Genomic DNA, 24,472 nt, shown 5'->3' on the forward strand with positions numbered 1-24,472 from the left:
ACTGTAACCAAGCCTGATGGTTCGTACCGCCTAGTTTTGGATTATCGACATTGGAACTCTCGTTATCGGACGTGCGCGGTACAAAATACCCACAGTTCTGCCTTCGTTGATAGTCTCGTGAGAAAAAGGTTTAAGACCATACTTGACATCTCCAAAGGCTTTTATAGCTATAACCTGTCCTTTATTAGTAGTCAATGGACAGCCTTTACTTCTGGCGGCAAACAGAAACAGTTTAAAAGATTAGCCATGGGCTACAAAAACAGTCCTGGTGTCTTTGTCTCTCTGTTGGAGAGCATTGCCCCTGATGCGTACTCGTATGTTGATGATATCTATCTCACAGACGACGAATTATGGCCGCATCTGTGTCGCGTTGACCGCATCATTGAGATGTTTGCGGACTTCGATTACAAATTTAACTTTGCAAAATCACACATTGCAGAGTATACAGTGTTGTTTTTGGGCTATGAACGCAACAACGAAGGTCGAGGTTTAGCACCTCACTTCCTGGAGAAATGCGCATGTTTGCGCGCTCTGACAACTCTCAAAAAACTACAATCTTTGCTGAGTTTTTTAAATTTCAGGCGTACTTACATTCCCGATTATGCCCAGCGTATCAAGCCGCTATATGCCTTGGTACAACCAACTTTTTCCAAATCGAGCTAGCTGCCAGAACATTCAGCTATCTTGCAACCTTTGCAGGCAGATCGTCTTGCTTCTAAATACTTATTGACGCGTGATAACCACACGAACCTCGTGATCAGAATTGTGACTGGCGCAGTGGGTTTCAAGTACTTAACGTTCAATGAGGGAGACACAGTCCCTATTTCTTACAAGTCACACTTGTACACTTCGGCTGGAATGCCCTTTTCAACTGTCGAAAAAGTTTTGACAGCAGTGCAGATGGCGATTCTAAAAGAGAGAGCGCTGTCGCAGGGGAAACACATGTTGGTTGTCACACCGTATCTTGCCCTACAGGCAGTGACGAAAACCAGTGTACCGAATTCAAAGGCCAGGCATCCGCATTGGATACAATGGGCTACTTCTTTGATGTCTCCGGATGTTACTTTCATCTTTGATGCCTCATTGCAGACTCAGGAGTATTTGCAGTATGAATTTGTTCATCCAGCTCCTCTGTCCTTGCGCCTGCTTGAGGATTACCATTGTATCATTTACACTGACGGTTCGGCGATGGAACCTAAGCATGCTTATTAAGCAGCCTGCGCAATAGTGGCTGGTACCATTGTGAATGTAGAATTCAAGTCTGATGTCGTGCATACGCAGACATTGGGTGATTGTACCACCCAGTTGACAGAGTTTCGTGCTCTGGTGCTTGCACTGGAGTTTGCTGATCCTCGAGTGACTACTCTTATTGTGAGTGACTCTTTTTACTGTGTACAGTCTTTCAACGACAATTTATTCTTTTGGTCTCAAAATGAGTATAGTGATTCCAAAAGCAGCACAATCAAACATAAAATGCTTTGGGTTCGAGTCGCAGAATAAAAAACGTCTGCCGCTCGTGAATGTAATTCACACTCTTGGTCACCAGCGCGTCGGGGTACACACGCTGTTGGCAACAGTTTAGCTGATGAGGCAGCGAAAACAGCAGTGGCAACATATCTAATAGCAGCAGTTACAAGATCTAAAAGTAAGATTGAAGATGACATCTTGACAGCAATTGCTGCAACAGAGAAGGCTGATAATTACCCTTGGGGTTTCCCTTCTAAATACTCTTATCATTTAAGCACTGATAAAGTTCCCTATGTGAGAATTAACGACGTTGGTGACAGATTGATTCCCAACGCGGACCGCAGACTTGCTTTGATAACAGCAGCTCACGAAGGTATGGCCTCTGCCCATGCCGGCGTTTCAGTGACTGTCACTATCTTACAACAACTTTACTGGTGGCGCGGATTGTATAAACAAACTCGTAATAATGTCCTTACTTGTGACATTTGCCAGCAGATTAAACCTTCAACTGCTGCGCGTCCACCTCAAACACACTTGGGTGTGTTTATTTGAATCACTGCGGTTCTTTCTCCTCTGATACTGCGTATAAGTACATCTTAGTTGCAGTGGATTCGTGCACACGTTTTCTATGGATCTGGCCACAAAGGAGTGCTGATGCTCGATCTGTCGTCAGAGATTTGCGTGTCTTTGTGGGAATTTTTGCATGTGGTACCCTCCATTCGGACCAGGATCCAGCGTTTACCTCTAAGGCGTACAAGGATGCCATGAGATCTTTGGGTGTCCAAGTCAAATGTTCGTCTCCATACCGGCCTGAGGGCAATAGTGTTGTGGAACGAATGAACCGTGACTTAAAGCAATCATTGACAGCTAGGGTTTTAGGTACTGGTAGGAACTGGTTGGCCCATTTGTATAGCATTCAACGTGCACTTAATAATCTTCCTAGAAGGTCTCTGGGTGGGCGGACCCCATACGAAATGCTCTTTGGCATAAAAATGTTTGTCCCGGACCTTGATGGTCTAGACATGGCGGTGTCGGCCGCACCCTTTGACGTAGATGATCATTCTGCTGTGTCACAGAATCTACAAGAGACCCGAGACAGTCTTGCAAAGGAACACTTGCCCTCCACAACTGATGCTGCACTTCAGATTCCGGTAGTTGGCTGGCTACCTCGAGTTGGTGACCTGGTCCGTGAGAAGGTGGACAACAAGAAGGAGTTCGGCCCCTCTTATCGTGCACCGGTTCCAGTGCTTGGCGTGCAGGGTACAAGAACAGTCATTTTACCTCCACTTCCTGGTCACAAGGATAACAGGGACATCTCTATTGACAATGTCAAACTACAACGAGTGGCCGATTCTTCTTAGTATGACTCCAGCGGTCTCTTGTCCAGCAATGCTGAGAAATTCTGTTTCGGCTCCGGCACATACCAACAGGCCTGACATTGCCATAGAGATACATACAGTTACTAATCCTTTATTGACTCCACCGGCTGGTGGTCCCGTTGAAGATACTGAGTATGCCTATCCCACAGATGTGTCGGTGTCTGGTGTGCAATCAAGTGCAGTTGACCAGTCACGTTTCTCATTTGACGCTAACTCTACAACATCGAATGCACCATCAAAAATTTCTATTTTTGCTGTTTGCTTTCGAAGACATTTTTTAATTCCACCTTGGACTTACATTTGGCTAGTGCTCATATCTATTTTTTTGTTCATGTCCATTGGATTTGTGGTTGTCTTTTTTCGTCTAGTGAATGGACATTATCTTACAGAAAGATCTGCAATTAGATTGATTGATGGAACTTTGGCACCCCACTCCTCATCACACATCATGAAGAGGGACCAGACTTTTGTTAACATTACTGCCTGGCCTGTGTTAGATGGGATTGTATGGGATGCTGTAAAATTTCAAATTCATGGCCATACAGAGGTGATTAATGTCCCCAATGTACTTCGTGTGTCTATGGGGGATGCTCTGATGATTGCGATGTCCAAGCCGTAGAGGCTCTTTTTTCTGATTTGAAATATTATGCTGCTTTTGATGCTGAAGATTTGAATTTAGACACAGCAAATTATGGAGAGTTGTTTTGTTACCAACACTATGGCAATCATTTCCTGCATAAAGCGAATACATTTAGAAATGTCGTTAATTATACGCAATTGGAACATTGTCCAGCTCCCACTGAAGGCAGCTCCAAAACTCTAGTGAGAAAATGTACATATTTTACCGATTTCAGTGTATCTAATCCTGAAGCCTTTTATTTTAAAATGTCTGCCAAGTCAGCTTCCAAAGTTAGACTGACACATACAAAATTACTTTATTTAAAGTCCTTTATGGATGAATTAGCTATAGGGGGCTATGAGCTGTGGAAAGATACCATTGATCTTAAATCTGTTTGGGGTTCTAAAGCCTGGCAGATGTAAGGCCTGAGGCTTTACATCGGGCGTGCCTTATCCCCAACCACATGTTGTTTTTGAATTCTACTATTTTTCAGACCACCTGCTTTGGTTTGGCTACTTCTAAAAAGATGAATTCCCCTACTATACCTAATCTGGTTGCTTATCCGGCCTGGGATAATCACACAGATATGTCCATTGATGAATTGCAGTCCCTAATTACTAATACATCCTTTAATATTTCCACCCTGGATCCTCAAGCATGGTTATTATGGCAGAAAAGTTCAGATTCATGTCAACATCGTTTTCTGGGTCTGCTCCCCGGTTATGCACAGGTTAGAGTAGACCCCAGATTTGAATCTTCCCATTCTGGTACTACCTATTCTGTAGGAAAGTTATGTCAAAATTGGCTTCAACACTCCACCTTGGAGTCAGTTAAACTTCATTTGTCCAAATTAACTGATGATGTAGATTGGAATTATTTTGTTAAGGGCCCTGTGGGTGGCAGGTCAAAAAGATGATTATATGCTATATACAACAGAGTTTGGAAATTATCTCAAATTGAAGCTGCTTCTAGATTGAGAGCTATTGATCAAGCAAATTTGGAAAAAGTGCTTGCTGTCATTGATAATAGCATTAACACTCTTTCTTCCGGGATTTACACATTAGATAATATTGTTTCATCTGTTGTGGATATTGTACAAGATGACATGTCTGTTTTATACCATGGTCAAAATCAATTGCGTTCTATAATGCAGTTTGCATGGACTTTACAAACATTGAAGGCTGGGAAAGTTCCCTGGGATTACATGAATACATCATCTTTATTCCTGCCGTTTAATCTGACTGATAAACAACAGTTCATGTCCATGAAAGATGCGACATATTAATTATTATAATAATAATAAGGGAATTTTGTAAAGCGCTTGGTTACGCTCTGAAGCGTGTCCCCGCGCTGAAACTGAAAAACTCAGAAACAGAAGTGAGGAGTGGGCCCGGTTATCTAGAGAATAGATGTGTTTTTAGTGTCTTCCGGAAGCTAGATTCAGATGGATCCAGTTGAGAGGTAGAGCATTCCAGCTCTTCGCCACCAAGTAGCGAAAGGATCTTCCTCCCATGCGGGCCCTTCTCACCCTAGGGACCTTTAATAGGCCTCCATGTGAGGAGCGCAAAGCGCGTGATGGTACATACCTGGTGACTAGGTTCTGGAGTGGTGCTGGCGCCTTCCCAGTAAGGATGCGATAACAAGTACAGAGGGCTTTAAATTCAACTCTGCTCCTTACTGGCAGCCAATGGAGGGTCTGAAGGGCAGCTTTGGAGGCCGATCTTTTGGGGAATTTTAAAATGAGGCGGGCTGCCGCATTCTGTAACACCTGATGGCGATTTATTGCCTTACAGGTTGCTCCCAAGTACAATAGGTTGCCGTAGTCTAGACGCGATGTGACGAGGGCGTGCACCAGCGTTCTACGGGCGGACGTAGGGAGGAGAACTAGGACCTTCCGTAGGCTTTTTAAAATGCTAAAACAGACACCTGCCACCCGGTCTATCTGGGGTCCAAAAGACAGGTCAGCATCAAGCCAGACCCCAAGGTTTCTGACTTCCTGACGAGGTGTTGGGACCTCACCTAAGCATGGGGGCCACCACGCCGACGACCAAACAGATGGGTTCCTCCCCACCTCGAGCACCTCGGTCTTGTTGCCATTTAATTTAAGGCAATTAGTGGACATCCAGGTTGCGAGATCTTGCATGCAAGCCCTGAAACTGTCCATGACAAAGCCGGGCGCGCGTGAAAGGGAGATAACCAGCTGCGTGTCATCTGCGTAGGACACAATTTGCAGCCCATGGCCCACAGCAATTGGAGCCACTAGGGAGACATAAAGATTAAAAAGGGTGGGGCTCAGGGACGATCCCTGGGGAACGACCTGGCCCAATCCTATGTCCCTGGAGTAGTGATCACCCTGGCGCACCTGGAAGCTTCTCCCAGTCAGGAACGATTGGATCCATTGGAGTGCAGCTCCAGATATTCCTCCACTGTTCAGACACTGTAGCAAGGTGGTATGAGCTACAGTGTCGAATGCTGCACTCAGATCCAATAGGATGAGGGCCTTTTCCACGAAATCCATCAATTGCAGATTGACCGTTTTTTCAGCCACTTTGGCCAGGTAGGGTAGAAGGTAAATTGGCCGGAGGTTCTCTAGTTTATCAAAACTGATATTAGGTTTCTTCCTAAGGGGTAGAACCACCGTCTTTTTCCAGTCTTTGGGCACGGTCTTGGTGCTGAAGGACACGTCTAATAGATGTCTAATGTAAGGTTCCAATACCACTAGGCTATCCACTAGACGTTTTGGTGTAGTAGGGTCCCGCGGAGATCCTGACTTCACAGATCTGCAGATTTTTAAGAGATCTTCTGGAGGCGGGGTGACAAAGTTGGTCAATCTATGTCTATCCCCCCCTTCCCTAGGGCTTTCCACAAATTCTGTCCCATTAATGGGTTGAATCGGAAATGCCGAATAAATTTTGGATATTTTTTCAGCAAAAAAATCTGGGATCCTATCGCAGGATTCAGGCGAACAGTCATCTGGGGCAGTAGCTGGTTTTCCACTCGAGAGAGTTTTATAGGGCGAAAAAAGCTCCTTCATCGAGTTGCCAGCTTCGCTAATTCTAGTCGTATAATATGCTGTTTTAGACTTCCTAATTAGCCCATGGTAAAGTCGCCTCTCAATCAAGTAGGCATCTCTAGTTTCTTTGGAAAGAGCCCCGCGCCATTGTCTTTCGACTCTCTTCAGTGCGGCTTTCATGACTCGTAGTTCATCGTTGAACCATGGGGCAGTTTTTTGAACCCGGCCACCTGATTTGGCTTTTGAGAGGGGAGCTGTGCAATCTAGCGCCTCGTTGATGCGCTTACAAAGATTAGTGTTAGCCGTGTCTACATCATCCCCCCCAGGGCTCCCCCCTTTAGTCAACGCCTCGCAAAATTTAGACTGGGAGAAGGTGGCCCATCTCCGCCTGAGGTGGTACAATGCCGTTGGCTGCGGAGATCTTCCTCCAGGAATTCGTATAGAGAAAGGTACTATGTGATGATCCGACCAGGGGATGGGGATAGGGGTCATGGCTTCTACTTCCCCCCAATTAACAAATATAGGATTGAGCAAGTGTCCTAACTGATTAGTGGGACCATTTACAATTTGATTCAATTGGAGGGCTCCTAATGCCTGACAGAAATTCTTGCTAGCATTTTCTAAGGGGTTGTTAAGGTGTAAATTAAGATCTCCAAGCACCAGAAATTTGTCTTTACATAGCGCAGTCTCCATAATGTCCTCAACCAGGCTCTCCTCAAACCTGGCTATAGGGCCTGGGGGTCTATAGATTAACATGCCCTTCAGCGTGCAGCCGTTATTCACTTTAATAGTGAAACTCCCTGCCTCGCTGTCCAGGATGGGGGAATAGTCTAGTTGGCATCGTAGACTTTCCTGGACTACAATTGCAATACCCCCTCCCCTACCTGTGGGTCTATCCAGTCTATGTATTGTATATCCCTCTGGGAGCGCCTCCAGGGCGTCAGGTGTAGATCCTTCATCTAGCCATGTCTCAGTTAGAAACACAAGATCCCACTGTTTCTCAGTGAGTAGATCATATAAGTCCAACTTGTGTTTCCGTAGCGAGCGTACATTAAGCAGTCCACAATGCATGATGTAGTCCGTAGTGGCCATATTCCTACCAGGATCATAGGAGAAGTGACAATATTCGCAGCCTATGTTATCCTCCACTCGCAAGTTATGCTTACAAGACTCAGCAATGTTGCAGCGGAAGGTTAGTAGTTCCTGCTTACTCCATCGTATGGGGTCCTCCCGAGGGGCATAGGGTATGGCCCTGGACCGCGTATGATCGCGGACGGGCGCAGACAGGCTTGTCTTAGGCGCGCCTTCGGCGCGCTGACGGCGCGCCTGCTGCGCTTACGTGAGAAGCACATTTGTAGGTGGTAGTGAATGGGCGTGGCCTCAAGAGTGGGCGTGTCCCAGCGTTCGAGCCACGATGGCGGCAGTGGAATCCTTCCCTGTAACAGCGCTCAAATCTGCTGTAACAGGGTTAATAACTGGCGTTTTTTCAGGGAAAAGTGCTCAGGGTAAGTGGACAAAAGGATTTAAAAGCACAGAAATACACTTCAATTTTTAAAAAGTTCGAGCAGTCTCTCCCGGCATCCGCCTCAGGAGTCGATCAGTCTCCATGGCCTGCAGCAGGAGGATGTCCTTGTTGTAAGAGCTATGGTACGTATAGAGATGGCTGTATAGAGTCAATGAGCTTCCACTGCTGTGGCAGGTGTTGTTTCGGAATCCCACCTGGCAGTAAACAAAGTAGAACCCGGCACGCGGGATCACCAAGGAGAAGCTGTTGTCCTCTGCTTCGTGGTTTGAGAAGACCTGTTTCCACACCAAAGTCTTCTTGTGGTTTAAGTTGCTTGGGTCCATCCCCATTAAATGAACAGCTGGCTTGATCACATTCTCCTGCTGGTGTCTTTCTCTCAAGTGGCTGTTGCTCTTACCCTGTCGAAATGCCTCAGCCGTGCCGTCCAGGGAAGTCGTTTCCACCTGCAGAAGTCCAAAGTGTGGATTGAGCCTGTCTGTCTCCTAGGAGATTCTGAACAAGAGAAGCAGCTCCCAACTCCCTGGCCAGCAATATTGAAAAGTTGGAACCTTTACCATTCTCTGTGGCCGAATCAAACTCAGCTGTGTGGCTTATCCATGGGTTAATCACATTACCTTTTCCATTGTTTAAGTTCAGTTCATGTATGAAACGCTATGCCTTAGGCAGATATGAACCACTAGGTACCGCTTTCCTACATGAAGTTTGATCGCTCCCATTTACATTCAGGTGCATGAGAGAGGGTAAAGAGGTTTATTTGAAAGGAGAGGATTGCACTTCCACACCTGATCACTCTGTAGTTTGTAGGAACATCCAATTGCATGGCGCATGCAACGTTCACGCCCCGAATTTAGCTTGCATTCTGAAGGGAAATCCTGTGCCAGCGATTACACCCACTTTCACGTTATTGGCTAACGGTAGTTATTTGCTTTTAAATAATGAGGCATGCTGCGGGATACTAGTAGGGATTCCGTACATTGTAACTGTCTCACAACGAGAAGTCTGTTGTAAGAATGTGCTTTTCCCGCCCCCGCATGGGAGACTCGATGTATCCATCTGGCCTTCCATACCAACCTTGAAAGCAGAGTTCAACAAGATGAGCAGAATAAGGGCTCTATTGTCTCAAAAAGAAGTCGCCCTGACTTCCTCTCGTGAAACATTTGTCCTTCACGTAGCTAACACCCGCACCGAGGTGCATGCTCTTTTAAATACTGATCTCCCCCTTCATTTCGGAGCTCTAATTCACACTATATTGACTGCCTCGTCAACAAGTGGCTTGGCACATTTTTTCAAGGGGGGCTCTGGCCTTGTGACCTTGTTCCAAACAATATTTGGTGTGATACCGGCACTTTTTTATTCTATTTTTTCCAGCGTCTTTGGCGGGATTCCATTAATTCTCGCCTTGACTGCTGGTGTGCTGATGTTGGTTTGTTTGCTCCGCAATGGCTGCACGATCTGTGTCACACAACAGCCTGCCCCGGCTCCTTCAGCTGGGTAACCGGATGCTTGAATACTATGGAACACTACCACTGGCCACTTTGAGCGAAGCCTATGGATTATCCTTCCGGTTCTCATACTTTACTTGCGTGCAACCTGTTTTCCATTGCCTAGATAGTTAATTTGAATGGGCTCTGGATTTGTGCCTGACGAACACGGCGTCTCCTGCCCCGGATTATGATTGACTGATGAGTCCCTTAGTGGCTCATGAGTTAGACTGTTCTGGTATCGGGATTATGGCCTGTGCAGCAGCACATGGAATCCTAGGAAATTGGGATATATATGCTGCAGCTCATGACTTCCTGACGCAAACGTATCTTGAAGAACACGCAAGTTGTCCTCTGATGGTGCTGGAGGCTCCGGTAATCGAAGAACATGAATGTTCACTTAATTTAGTAGATTGGATGGCTGAATCGTTTATTGAACATTACGACTTCCTTTTGTAAGCTGTTGCAACATACTGTGTCTATACTTTGATGGATTAAATTGGCAGTTGCCCATCTTCCGCGCTTACTAACTGGAAATTTTTTACTTTTCTCTCCAGAATGGACTGTACACCGCCATTTATTGTTTTTTTGTTTTTAATTTTTTTTCCCCAACTAAGTTTTTGAACTTTCACTACCAATTATACGGATTGGCAATATATGAACTTGGTTCTGTCTCACTCGAACTTGAACTCTGCATTCCTACATTGCTTCCCTATTTTGTTCGTGGTCCGATCAAGGGAGGGTGTAGTGGAGACAGGGTTTTGCCTGCATACATTGCTATGTTAGCATAAGCGTTTTAGAAGTTAAACGCCATCTTGCCACTTTGCTGCTTTTGCACACAACACTACAGGTAGTTGTTATTATAAGTAAAACTGCTTGCTTGCTTTTTCTTCACATGAGAAAGGTCTGTTTTTCACATCTCTAGACGTGCACCGCGACCCTAGTCTGAACACTGTGTGAAGAAACCGTCATGGTCAAATAACAATGTATGCTGTTGAATTCAGGTTGATCGGCCCACGCTCTAGACACAACAAGCACACAGCTGTCAATATCTGAAACTTGGGTGCCTTTAATTTTGCATTTGCATGCATGATTCAGACAATTGGAGAAAACCTTTCCAGACACAGAGAGCAGAGCTGATCCTGTGATGTGATTCACCTAAGCTGATCTTTGAGGTATGGGGTTCCCCATTCAAACCTAGAGACCTTCTATTATTATATAAAACTAGCTTACTAGCAAGGGGAGGGTGGTTCACAAGGTATTATAGGACCTGTTTCCACTATCATTGTAATATGATTTCTCCCTTTGTGTTCTATGGTATTGTAACAATGCTGATGGTTTTATTTCTAATCATTTGCCTGCTTATGTTAGCCAAAGTACTGCACCTTAGAGCACGTAGTTAAAAATAAACATTTTAAACTTTTCAGTGTCTCTGATTACTCACGTTGTGGACTGATATGAGAATAATAACGAAAAGGTGTTTCTGATTCCCACCATTCCTGAGAGTTCTTCAAGTCGCTTGTTCCGGGTTGTTTAATCATTGGTAGCTTCGAGATGATACGGAGAACGAATGAGACACTGATGCTAGTCGGATAGGGGTTCTGAGTACTGAGGTGAGTTTTTTGGTACACCACAATTCACTGAGGTCCTGGTTTCCACCGCATAGTTCTGTGCATGAGCAGAATCCCCGCAACAGTATTTTGCATTACAGCAGGAGCAGTGTTCAAACAGGGTACGTTCCTCACCAGCTCTGCATTCTCGAGGAAAAAGTCATTGAGCAGAGGCTTGGGGGCTCGAGGGCCCCTCACTGGGCCTCCGGCCCAGTGGTGGAGAGTCTGTCAATCCTCTGTGTGGTGGAGGTCTCAGTAGCAAGTCAGCAGTAGTATATTGTTTTATCCAATGATCTGTGTCGAGAAGAATATTGGAAACAGTGGTAAAAGCATTGAAGGGGTGCCTCGATCCTGGAGCTCCGGTTGTCATGTCTGAATCCAACGGCGGAAAGAAGAAAACAATCGTACATGGAGTCGATGCACATGCACAGTACTAGCAGAAGGAAGAGTCACCAAGTACCCCCTGACTCGAGAGACTTCTTCAATGAAAAACAAGTTGCAAATGTCCAAGTCCAAGTCCAACACTAGATGGCAGGAGTATGCAGAGTATGTGTATCTGCAGCATTACATGCTATAAAGTAGTTCCCTAAATGGGAGCAGTGGAAAAATACAAGTCACTCAAAAGGATAGTAAAGAGGCTATGCTCCAGGGTGGGACAAATTCATGGACAAGATAGCACAAGGGAAGCCAATGAATAGGAAGCAAACAAATGCGAGTGGCAATAAAGCCAACCAATAATAAGCTCTAAGCCCTTGAAGGCTCTTGGTAAGCCCTCAATAAGTATTTTCCAACCAGACAGCTGTACCGTGGACAAGGCTTAACCTAAAAAGCAGGAATATTTTAATAATAGCTCAGTGGATAAAGCGCAGAGCTATGTTAGAGTCACAGTGCTGGAATACCAGTGGCCACAGGTCCTGACAAAGGTTTATTAGCAGTTCTATGCAAGAGTGCCAGCACTCAGAAACCAGGAGGTGCAGTGGATCAGGTCTGAGGTGCATTGCAAAGCTGTGTTTGAGTCCCAAGGCTGTGCAGCATGGCAGGATTGTTGAGCCCTGGCAGAGCTGTGTGTGAGTTCCAAGTCTGAAATATGTGGATGTGCAGCATGGCAGGATTGTGGAGCCCTAGCCAAGCTGTGTGTGGTTACCAGCATATGAAAAACATGGGAGCTACATGTCAGGAGTGGGGTGCAGTGGGAGAGCTGTGTGTGGGCTGTAGCAGAGGGTGAGATAGAACAGAAGTGTGCCACATAGAGCTGTGCCCTAAATGCCAGGCGGCGTGCAGTGTGAAACTGTGACATTACCTGCAGGTGCAATGAGCGCAGGCTTTCTGGCAGGGGCACAGGAATCTGATCCAGCTTGTTGTCCGATAAGTAAAGAAAGTGCAGCTTCTTTAAATCCTGCAATACAAAAATCAAAGTGTGCATCATTGCCTTCTGCCCTGAGGGTGGGGAGACGGTAAAGGAGTGAAAGACACTGCAATCCACGAGGAGACACCTAGAGGCAGGGATTCATGACATTGTTAGGAAGAAGAAAACTGGGAAGGGCCCCTGATCACTGATGGCACCTGTGGGCGATGACTATGAAAAAGTACAAGCAGCTGCTGGAAATATCAAGCATTGTTGGGGAGTGGTAACTGAGTGGGTGGTGGTGGCACGGCAGTTGTTGGAGACGGCAAGCAGCTGTGGGAGCACTGGGTGACCGAGAGAGATTGGTAGATTGGCACAGGAGGCATGGTAATGCCAATTAGCATTGGGTGATAGTAGTGAGGAGTAGTGAGTGGAGGCTAGGGATGGCTGAATGCAGAGGCAGGGAAGGGGGGTGATATCTGACAGTAGCGAGTAAGACAGGCAGGTGGAGAGGATTGGTGGGTGGTGATGATGCATAAAGATGTGAGTGCTATCAATGTGCAGTGGTATTGGCAGTGAGCATTGGGTGGGGAAGTGGTGGTGGTGGGTAGCAGTGTGATTTGGCTGCAGAGTGCTGTGGGTGTTGGTATTTTGTGGTGGGCAGGTGCAGTGTGTACTGTTTCGTAGAAATACGATGGATGGTGGGAAGAAAATGGTGATTAGAGAGGACGGTGATCAGTGTTGGGAGTAAGGGGTGGTGCTGGATCACTATGATTGCCGCTGAGAGATGCTGTGGGAAGCTGTGATTGGTGCAATGGGCTATGCTTGGCTCAGGAAATCCTGACTGGGTTAGATGTGGCTGGGGCCCCGAGCTCTGCATACTGCAGGGAACTAGAATGGGCTGAGAGAGCATGAACTGGCACAAGGACTTGATGTGAGAAACTCAAGCTGGCACAGGGAGCTCTGGGTGGCAAAAGAGGGTAAAGTCAGCACAAGGAGCTTTAGTTGATGCAGTGTGCTCCAGCTGGTGCAAGGAGATGTGGTTTGCAAAGGAAACTAGGTTTAGTGCAGTGGGCTCTTCTTGGCACAGGATCATCTGGTCAACTTAGGAAGCTATGATAAATAAAAAGAGCGATGGTTTGCACCGGGAGTTCCTTGGGGTTCAGGTGCAGCGTTGTCAAAAGGAAGTCGGACAGACACAGCGAGCTGTGGCTGGTGGAGTGAGTCTGTGGCTGGTGGAGTGAGTCTGTGGCTGGTAGAAGGAGTTTAGTTGGTATAGACCGCTCCGGTTGACTCAGGAGCTCTTAGTGGAGGAAGTTCTGCTTTGAAAACAGGAGAGGGAGCAGTGATGCAAGTAAAGGCCTACGCAGCAGAGTGTGGGTTCTGCGCATGATCTGCTAGATCGTTACCCTGGGAAATAATATCGGTGACTTTTGTATGGGCCTTACACTTCATGATAGATATCGCAGTAGGTAGATGTATTGCATCTAATAGAGCTTGAATGAGGGGACCGTGTTGAATGTTGGCACCATGAGAAGTTAAATAACCTCTCTCTCGCCAAAGGACTCCGAAGTCGTGTACAACTCCGAATGATAACGGGAATCTGTGTATATGTTGACTCTTTTATTTTTGGCTTGAATACAGGCTTGTGTCAGAGCGATGAGCTCTGCTGCTTGAGCTGACAAAGTGTTAATACGATTCGTTTCAATGACTTCAGTGTCTGTTGTGACTGCGTAAGCGGCCACTAATTCTCCTGTACTTGTTCTCATGCATGACCCATCCACATAAAGTGTCAGGTCTGGGTCTGGTAATGGGACATCTGTCAAGTCTTGTCTGGGTTTTGTCGTAATAGTAATGACTTCAATACAATCATGTGCCAGTGGGTCTGTTCCACTTAATGGCAAAAGTGTGGCAGGATTTAATGTACTGCAGCGTCTGATTTCTATGTGTGGCTGAAACAATGTTAGTTCATAACCCGTCAGTCGTGCTATAGTCAAGTGTTGTGTTTGTGTCCGGTTCAAGAGAACCTCTACTGCGTGTGGTACTTGTACTGTCAATTGATGTCCTAATACTATGGAATCGCTTTGTCTGATCGCTAAAGCTGTTGCTGCGACTGATTTCAGGCACGTAGGCAGAGCCTGAGCTACGGGATCTAATGTGCTAGAAAAGTAAGCACATGGCTTGTGTGATCCTGCTTGTTCCTGAGTGAGTACTGACAAGGCAGTACCTTCACGTTCTGTAACAAAGAGTGTAAAAGGCTTACTGTAACATGGTGTCGCTAAAACAGGTGCTTGACATAAGGCTTTCTTTAAGTTTTCAAAAGCTTGTGTATGTTCTGGAGTCCAAGGGAGGACAGTCGATGTCGCTGCCTCCTGGGTTGTCAACTGAATGAGTGGTTTTGCTAGAAATGCGTATTGGGGAATCCACTGCCTACAGTACGAAGTGAGGCCTATGAAGGCCCGTACCTCCTTTTGTGTCTTGGGTGGTGGCATGTTTACAATTAACTGAATGCGGTCAGGTGTGAGCTGTCTCCCCCCCTTGGACAGCAAGTGCCCAAGGTACACAACTTGCTGGGCACAGAATTGTAGCTTCGAAGGGGACACCTTGTGCCCCTTGTCGGCCAGAAAATGTAACACCGTCAGTGATACTTTTTCACATTCGGGTTCGTTTCGGGCGGTGATCAGCAGATCATCGACATACTGAAGCAGTGCAGTGTTAATAGGCATGTGGATACTGTCAAGTTGTCTTTTCAGTGCTTGGCTGTAGATGCTGGGGCTTTCTGTGAATCCTTGAGGTGCGCGTGCAAATTTAAAGCTTCGTCCATTTAAACAGAATCCGAACAAATATTGGCTTTCCGGATCGATTGGGACGCTAAAGAAGGCGTTCTTGAGGTCAATTACAGTAAAGAACGTTGCTTCTGAATCAATAGCTGTCAATAGTGAAGAGATATCTGGGACCACGGGATATTGTGGTACAATGCATTTATTCAATTCGCGCAGATCAATAACTAATCGATATACTGGGGGTGCTTTTGGATCAGTTCGTTTAAGAATCGGAATGATCGGAGAATTACATACATTCGAGTCGGTTTCCACAACCACTCCTTGTGCAATGAGCTCGTCAATGATTTGCAGTAAAGCCACTACAGCATCTGGAGGTAACTTGTATTGTCGCATTCGTGGTAATACCACGCCTGCTTTGAGTGTGACTCGATATGGTGTAATGTGCATACAACCTACATCAGTGGGGCCTTGTGCCCATAAATGTGCAGGTAGATTCTGTAACCGGTGATCCATGGCTTTTGACACGTAGTGACCTTTAAAGTCACGCAAAAATAGTCGTACTCCGTCCGGAGAACAACATATTATAGCTCCTAGAGCTTTCAATGTCTTTATACCTAACAAGTTTTCTGGACATGATTTAGTAAGCAATAAATCTGTAGTCCGTGTCAATGGACCAACTGCAAGTGGAAGCGGTTGCGATACTTCGTTAATAGTAGGCTTTCCTGAAAAACCAAGGGAAATATTCTGTGAGCCTGAGAGGGGTGCCCCTGGAACTTCGTCGTGACTTATAGTTGTTCTGCTTGCCCCTGTATCAATTAAAAACTTTCTGTCTTTCCCTAATACTTGACTCTGTATATAAGGACCCTCTTGATCTACGGGAACCTCAATAAGGGGTAAGCCAACTTCCCTCTCTAGGCTATTTCATGTGTATCGCTGATACTCTGGGTAATCATTTTGTGCATACTGGTACATCTGTTGTGTCGTGTTTTGTGTTGCGGCACTAGGCTGTGACTGTGGTACCGCTACGGTCTGTTGTGCAGCTTGCATAGGCTGTACATTCTGAGGTGCTTGTTGTTGGATCTGATCCTGTCTAGACGGACGTGGTCTCTCCTTTGTTTTACCCGTAGAGATATTATGTTTCAGAACTGCATAATCGTTTATATAATGACCTGGCTGTTTACAATAGTTGCATGTCCCTTTTACAGGAACCGCTGAATTACTGGACTGTGTCGCACCCTTTTTATGACCGTCGGCTGGAACTGACTGAGCAACGAGCATTTTCATTTTTGTGTCTTTCATGCGTCTCTGTTCGTGGTCTTGTTCTTCTCTAATTCTATTCTGGTGATACTGTAACATTTGTAACATTTGTGAAGGAGTGTTAGCTTGCCAAGTGCTCTCAACTTTCAATACTCTGTTTTTAACCTGGGGCAGGGAATTCTCGACTAGTTTTGTTACAAAAAGATGTGGATATGACTCGCTATTTGCTTTTAGGCCGCTATTAATACCAAAACATTTCTCAAATCGGGAATAGAAATCACTAGTGTCTTCATCGGGTTTCTGTTTACAGGCTGAGATTGCACCCCAGTCTTCCTTTTTTGTAGTTAATAAACGTGGCAATACTTGTACTAATAATCCTGGCAATGCTTTAATTTTGTCCCCAAGCCCTCGGCCTGCTGTTCGGGCTTTTTCTTCGTTTTCTAATGCGGTCCAATCAATCTTTTGGTCTCCCACCTCCCATTCCTTTTCTTTGAGTTTCTCGTAAATACCGGCAGGCAATAATACTTTTAATATTTTCATAATGTCAGGATAGGTATAATCACCCATGAGTAACATGTCCTTGAGTTCACGGTGAAAACCTGCTGGATCTTTGTCATGACTGGGTACTAATTTTTTCATTTCCAATAGTTCTATTTTAGTTATGGGCGTGTACACAAACACGCGCGAAAAAGAATCATCCATATTTTTAACTGGGTGCACTTCGCGTAAGGGATTCTGTCGGTCTATGTAATACATTTTTCTTTCCATGGAGGGAGCTGAATCATGCTCTGGACATAGGAAGGTACTGTATCGATGCCGATGTTCTAGAATTTCTTTAATTAGATCGGTACCCATACCTCTCCATTTATTCGTGAGTAGTTCTATCAGTATATCAGGTAGGGGACCAGGATCGGAGTGTTCATTTTTATACAATATAAGGAGGTGTTGTATCATGTATATACCAGCTAAACGCTGTTCGTCTGGTGTGAGATTCAGAAACGTGTGTGCTAGCGTTAATGATGTTTGGAATCTTTTGAAATGGAACTGCAACTGCAGAGATTCAAACCTATTAAGATGTCCACTTTGCACTTACCATCATAGACACTGATAACAGGCTTATTGCAGCAACCCAGCTTACACATTAACCAGCCATTTGGCATTTCTGTCCCCTGTTCTATGTTTTGTTTACAAATATTAGAGTAAAGCTGAAGAGCCTGGAAGGCACCCAAGAACACCAGAACACTGCCCTATGGGTTAGTATTGGCCTATGGGTTTAATGCGATACAAAAATCTAGCTTATAAATACTATCAATATCTTGCGGTCATATCCTGACCCCAGAAGGTGTTAACACTGTCTTGTTTCTTTTTTGCATGACATAGTTTTAACTTTTTTTTTTAAGTGGCTTATAATACCATTCCTATTTGTCTCTGACGTTATAGCACTGGCTGGACACTGGGGGGCAGATTTACAAACCCCTTGCGCCTCTTTTACGCCATCGTGACGCACCGCCGGCGCAAAACCAGCGCCATGCTGCGGGTTATTTACAACGTGACGCATCTGGGAGATGCGTCACGTTGTAAAGCCCTGCGCCAGAAGTAGGCGTTCCTGTGCGGGGGGGGGAGTTCCGTCGCAGGAACGCCTCTTAAAAGTGGCTGAGTGAAATCTACAAGATTTCACTCAGTCACTTTTGAGCCCATGCTGCGTCAAAACCCTGCGCCTGCTTGAAGCAGGCGTAAGGATTGACGCAGCATTGTGGAGATAGGGCACCCCAGAGCCTTGCTGGAGCTGTGTCGCGCTTGCGACGCAACTCCAGCAATGCGCTGCCTTTACGGCATAGATGCGTCACGCATCTGTCCGTTTTTTGCCCCATGGTGCGCCGCATTTACAAGCCGTGACGCACAATAACTGGCGCATCCCTGCTGATATGCAGGGATGCGTCAGTTATTGTAAATCTGCCCCTGTGTTTATTGTGTATTGGTCACTGTCATGCTGTATCTGAGCTTCTAAATGCTACCACCTCCAAAAGTAAGCTAGACTGCTCGATTTCACTACTTATGCCAATTCAAGTGCCTAAAAGAAGTCATTTGATTATATAATTGTAATTATATTAGAGGCTCTGGGACATCCGTAACAAACCAAAGTATCAATTTTTGGATACTGCATAGTTGTCACTCACTGCCCCAAGACACGAGGAAATAGCCTCAGAGCCATCATTTCAGAAATGTCACCAAGTTGAAAGATATCTCATACTTAGCCCAGTGAAGTCAGCAGCTCGGATGCGGGTGATCTGGTTGAAGCGGGAATACAGGTAGTTGGTCTCCTTTGGCAGCTTCGGGATGCTTTTACGGTCGGCATCATCACAGTACACAGACGTGCCTAGGCACACACAGACTAGGCATGTGGGCAGCCCTGCAGAAAAGAAGATATACGGAAGCAAAAGAGATTTGCAAAAGTCAGAAGGAAAAGTGTGTGGGTTTAAAACACAGGTCAAGAAAGAAAACAGGCAGTGGCAAAGAAAATAGGTTGGGCATGGGCAAGCATCCAATTGTTTTGTATTTACTACTGTTATTGGCAAACCTATGCAATGGACATTACAAGTGTAAAAGTAATAAAAACTGCTGATGTCTAAAGGTGGCGTGCAAATGCTTGCGAAAAAGTAAGTACAAAATGACATTGTAAAATTAATAAAAAATATTAAATTGTACAAGAAATGAGAGCAGAGAATGGCCTACCAGCCCTGACACTGAAGTGGGCTACATCCTAGGCAGAGAGGTACATGTGCAAGAGCAAAAATGTCCTTTCTCACAGTGAAGAGAGCTGATGGCTAAAGTGGGCTGACCCAGTCCCACACACACTTCCAATTTTAATTCCCATAAGAAAGATTGCTTTCCCATACCGAAAAAATGTCGACTGGAATTATACAAAAGTTGGCACAAAGTTAGATCTTTACTCAGAAAGCGTGCTTTTTAAAAATAATGTAGCGCAATTCTGTTCATTAGTTTTCGAGAAGTTGGCATTTAGACAGGTGCTCGGGAGGTCATAAAGGGGTTAACTGATAAAATGTTAGAGAGATGTAAACTGTTGGGCACTCCCCTGACTCCCAAAATAAAATTTAAAAAAATAGTCAGTTCTGATTGACTGTGGGAGCTGACTCTCCTATCGGCTACTTTGGTGCTGTGGATCTGGAGAAAGATCAGCAGTACAGAGATTATGTGATTGGCTGCAGGCAACATGAGAGGAATGCTGTGTCTACCATTACAGGATTCAGGCAGTTGGTCCCAGAGTCCTGAAAAAGAAAAGGGCATATATGAGACCAACTAGCACACTCTGACCCCGGGTGGGAGGGGGATGGGTTGGTTTGCCCAAAAGCTGGATTCATGATATCTAGCAAAGCTTTCCTTTGTGGTATCTCAGGTCCAATCAAGAACACCGGTTCCAATAATAAATCAAAAGAATGTTAGAAGGGTCTGGTCATAGACTAGACTGCCTTTGCACAGGCTGTAGGCTTAGCTGCCTCTGGGGATTTAGGAGCAGGGCCTAGCTGGAGGCCCCGCCATGCAGTCAGCCTTTCGCTGTGCCCCGGTTGAAAGTCATGTGCTGGGGCGGGAGAATGGCTGCCCGCAGGAGGACGGGCTCTGATGCCAATCACCCTCTCTTTACTGGCTCTGTGCTGCCACTGAGCCAGTAAAGAGAGGATGAGCAACAGGTCAGCAGACAGCAGAGGTGTTAAATGCCTCTGCTGCTTGCCTTTGAAATACACCTACCCCCTCTCCTGAGCAATAGCCTGCCGCCTCACACGTGTGTGTGCCACCGGCGGACTAACCCCTAACCACCTACATGTCATCTATTGTTTTTTAGGTCTCGCCTGAGCTATCGCGTAAGCGATGCTCTGCGAGACTTATTGTTATTGAGTGGGCTCCAAAAAGTGCTGCCAGGCCAGCCTAGCGATACAGTGCATGTGCGCGGGCGCGCGCGCGCGCTTGACGCGTTTACTTTCACTTTGGCGGCCGCACGGCTGCTTTGAAGTTTGATCGCGATCGCGATCACTTTCGCGGACGCACGGCCGCCCTGGAAAAACTCCCAGCCATTGATTTATTGCTTTTCATAAACAAGCCCTCCACTTTAGAGGTTTCTAATTCATGAGAGCATGCAATCCATGTATAAAGACTCATCTTTAATGTACTTATTACAGGCAAGTTGTAACATCTGTAGTCACCCGTAATAATGAAATAACATTGTAAATTACTGAAGTAAGATATTACAGTTCAGTTTTGAGGAAGCAAATTCCACAACTGGCTATTATGTGCATTTAGTTAACACTGGAGAGAAGTAAATACAATGTTTCTAGTGTATTAAATATAATGAAGGACTCATAGCTGAGATGGGTATGCCTAGTCAAGTTTCAGTCACACTTCAAATGCTTGTGAGATGCAGAGCACACCCTCATGTTTTCTTTTTCTCTGCCTGTGCATCAAGAATCCTAGAACATGACCTTCAGTTTTCTATTTAATATACAAAATTCAATTAGCTCTTCAGTGCAGCTTGCACTGTAATCTTTTAAGAAATATCATTTTCTGGTCATGTTGTTCCTGAGGAAAGGACGGAATTCAACTGCATACAATTGAAGGCAACTTCCTTTGGCTGAAAGGAGAGGCTGTTTATATTGTTGAATGTGCTTTTCTTCTAAAGGATTATTGAATAGATGTAGGGCAAGAGTCGTTTTACCATGTGATGTCTTTGGTTTTCTGTTTTACTATTGGTTAATAATAGGCAACTTTTATGATGAACCATAGTGACTGCAAATTCTCTTTCTACAAATGTATAAAAACTCTCCTTTTATAAAACACGTTCTTTCCCAGTCCCCTTAGAGAGCAGACTCCACGTTAGTCTGTTTAATGATTTGTACTTACAATATTTTCTCATGTTCTTCCCTCCTGCCGTTATTGAACAGTCTATAGTTCTTTGACTATGATTGGTTATGTGAAAGGCCATATTTGGTTCTGCATATTGACAGATTGGGGCTCAGTTTACGCTGTCATTGCCGATTTACATATAATTGCATTTAGAGTATTTTGAAATAATTGACTAACCATTGATTTTTGTCTTCTGTAATGATTCTTAAACTTTAATAAACCGTTGTAGTTTGCAAACCTGAACCTTGTCTTGTGTGGATTTTAATTACTCACAAAGAGGTCCGATCCATAAATCGGCCCTTTTCATACTAAAAGGACTGGCTGTTATGACGTCATAACGCCACCTAGCAGAGCCAGCATCCTATGCGGAAGACAGGTCAAAGAGCATGAGTTCAGCTGGCGCTGGAAAGAGGCATTACAAGAACTCGTTTTTTAGGTCTCGCCTGAGCTATCGCATAAGCAATGCTCTGCGAGACTTATTGATATTGAGTGGGCTCCAAAAAGTGCTGCCAGGCCAGCCTAGCGATACAGTGCATGTGCGCGGGCGCGCGCGCGCTTGACGCGTTTACTTTCACTTTGACGGCCGCTTTGAAGTTTGATCGCGATCACTTTCGCGGACGCACGGCCGCGTGTTTCAGTTGGCGTCACTGTCACTGTGTCCTGCACTCTCTCCTACAACTTTTCCACATGCTTTTCACTCCCCATGGCTGTTACTCTGCTTTGCTTTCAGGGCCGTTTAAGCCGCTCATGTACCGCACACATATGCTACTGACCACGATCCAATCACAGGTAGCGCAGCAAGGCACAGGTCCCTGGAAAGACAACTGACCTGTGACCTGTTGCACATAGGCAGCAAAACTTATCATTATTTCACATTCAAAGGCTTTCATTAAAATATTGAATAGAAGAGCATTACAACTCATTGGATGTAATGTCATTAACTAATAAATTAGGTTTTGCTTATTATGCTCACTAGCCAACACAAAAATCATTACATAAAAAAGTTATTTAAGATTAATCATTTTCGATCACATATGCATGTACTCTTAAAACAATATAGTTTCCATAATATCATATTAGTCTCAGCACCCTTGGCAGTGTCTGCACGTACACCAGTATCAGGCCTCACTCATAGACAGACTACGTGGGTGACGTGTAGACCTCGTACGTGGCAATGCATTACACAGTATCGTGCAATCACACACTGCCCTTGCCATACGTGAAGTCAAAGTAATACAACATTCTGATGCACGTGCACCACTCACCTGGCTCAAGCTGCGAGCACCCAATCAAATTAAACAAAGATGCCCCCTGCAGACAATGCAGGCCCCATTCAGTATAAAGCCTATGGATTTCTGTGGCATATATAGGAGTCTCGAGGGCCCTCGTCCTATTCTGCGGGGGGGCGGGGGGAGACAGGGTGAGGCAACACATTTCGTATTACGTAACCATGGTGATGCCTTATCGATATTTGTGCCTTATATGAACCCGTGATAAATTAAGAATGAACTTTTTTTAAACCCGGCCTTCTGGTAATACAGTGCTACATTATAAAACACACAACAGTATTAGGCACACAACATTAAACACACATAACAGTATCAGAGGTTTCGTGGCTGCACGTCTACTCTACATCTAAGAATATGTGTGATGGTTAAAATGTTTCCTAAAATAACACTCAAAATGTACGCATCCCGTTTGTATGAATTTCGGGCCATTCTTTAAAAGAACCTATACTAATGGACTGTGCCATGCCATCTCACACATGCGTAATTGTTTTAAGTTTTACATAGCGCGAACTCGACCCGAAGGTATTGGAGCGCTTTACCTGAGCACCCGTTACATTACACAAGGACACATTAATTTTAGGTAGGCATGGAGAGCTTCAGTGATTTGTCCAGAATCACAGGATGCTGAGCCGACGCCAGACTCGAAACCTGGTTACCCAGCTCTAAAGTCGGCAGCTCTGGCCGTTAGGTGGCACCGGACCCAGCGTTCCCATGGGGAACACGGATGCTAATGGCGCAGGGCACAGCGTTCCCATGGATAACGCAGATGCCACTGTTCACATAGACAACATGCGAACTGCGAGGAGGCAGCAAGCGTTGCATTTTGCATAGGTTTCCATTGACAGCAAGGAATCCGTTTCCATTTATCATTCAGGAAGCACATAAAAACAAGCATTGGCATAGCCAATAGGTCTCGCTTTTGGGACCTTATAAGTATTTAGTTATGCAACTGTTGCATGGCTAAACACTTATAAGGTCCCAAAAGCGAGACCTATTGGCTATGCCAATGCTTGTTTTACCTACCCTCAACCTTTTCTGCCACCACACTCCTCCACGGCTCCCACCCTACTGCCCCGCACGCATAGGTTATCTGATGCCAGAAAGAGCAGATTTTCTTATTGTAATCTGCTCTCTTTGACATCAGACACCCTCCGATTCCTGGCGCTGTGCTGCTGGAGACTCTGCAAAGTTCCAGACTGTGACATAGCACAGTCTCATGCAGTGACACAGCACAAGCCTTCGGTATTTTTGTGGCGGGCACATTCTTTGCCCACTGAAAAAAAATACTGCACATTTTCAGGTTTTTGGCCGCCCGTTTTGCTTTATTTTCCCCGCAAAATTTGCCACCCAAAGCTGCAAAATCCCAGGGGTCTGATTGATGACATCAGTGATGACACCTCAAATTGACCATGGAGCACTGGTGTAAGGAGTCTGGCAACTTCAACTTTAAGAAGTTGTATGCAAATACTTCAGGACAGAGGAATAGGAAAGTTAGAGCAAGAGATAGAAAAGTGAAATTACAGTAAGCCTCTCCTAACATTAATAATTAGCGAAAGACATGCTTTGCAAATATTATCAATATCTTCAGATGGTGTATATTGGGTCTGTATGAAACGCCTAAACTACACAATTCAGTGTGGATCTGCTGTTATGCATTTCGACATGATCACCAATATGCTTTGTATAGAAGGCAACAGACCAGTCCCAAATTGCAACACGGACCACATTTTTGTTCCATTTTCCGGTTACCATCCACGAAACAAGAAAAAAACAAGTCAAACACAGCTACA

The 24,472-nt window shown here is 45.2% G+C and overlaps 1 pseudogene across 1 annotated transcript in view; it reads right to left on the bottom strand.

The window, feature by feature from the left end:
• The window catches only part of LOC146771192 (opticin-like), a 511,949-nt pseudogene that overhangs the window by 41,779 nt on the left and 445,698 nt on the right, over positions 1-24,472 (bottom strand). The window contains exons 6-7 of the transcript XR_014975171.1: positions 18,731-18,889; positions 12,395-12,531 (exon numbers count right to left, since the gene is read on the bottom strand). The product of XR_014975171.1 is annotated as an opticin-like (transcript). The remainder of the gene's footprint in view (positions 1-12,394; positions 12,532-18,730; positions 18,890-24,472) is intronic.

The sequence above is a fragment of the Triturus cristatus genome, unplaced genomic scaffold (assembly GCF_964204655.1).
Source record: "Triturus cristatus unplaced genomic scaffold, aTriCri1.1 SCAFFOLD_185, whole genome shotgun sequence".
NCBI classification, from domain to species: Eukaryota; Metazoa; Chordata; class Amphibia; order Caudata; family Salamandridae; genus Triturus; species Triturus cristatus.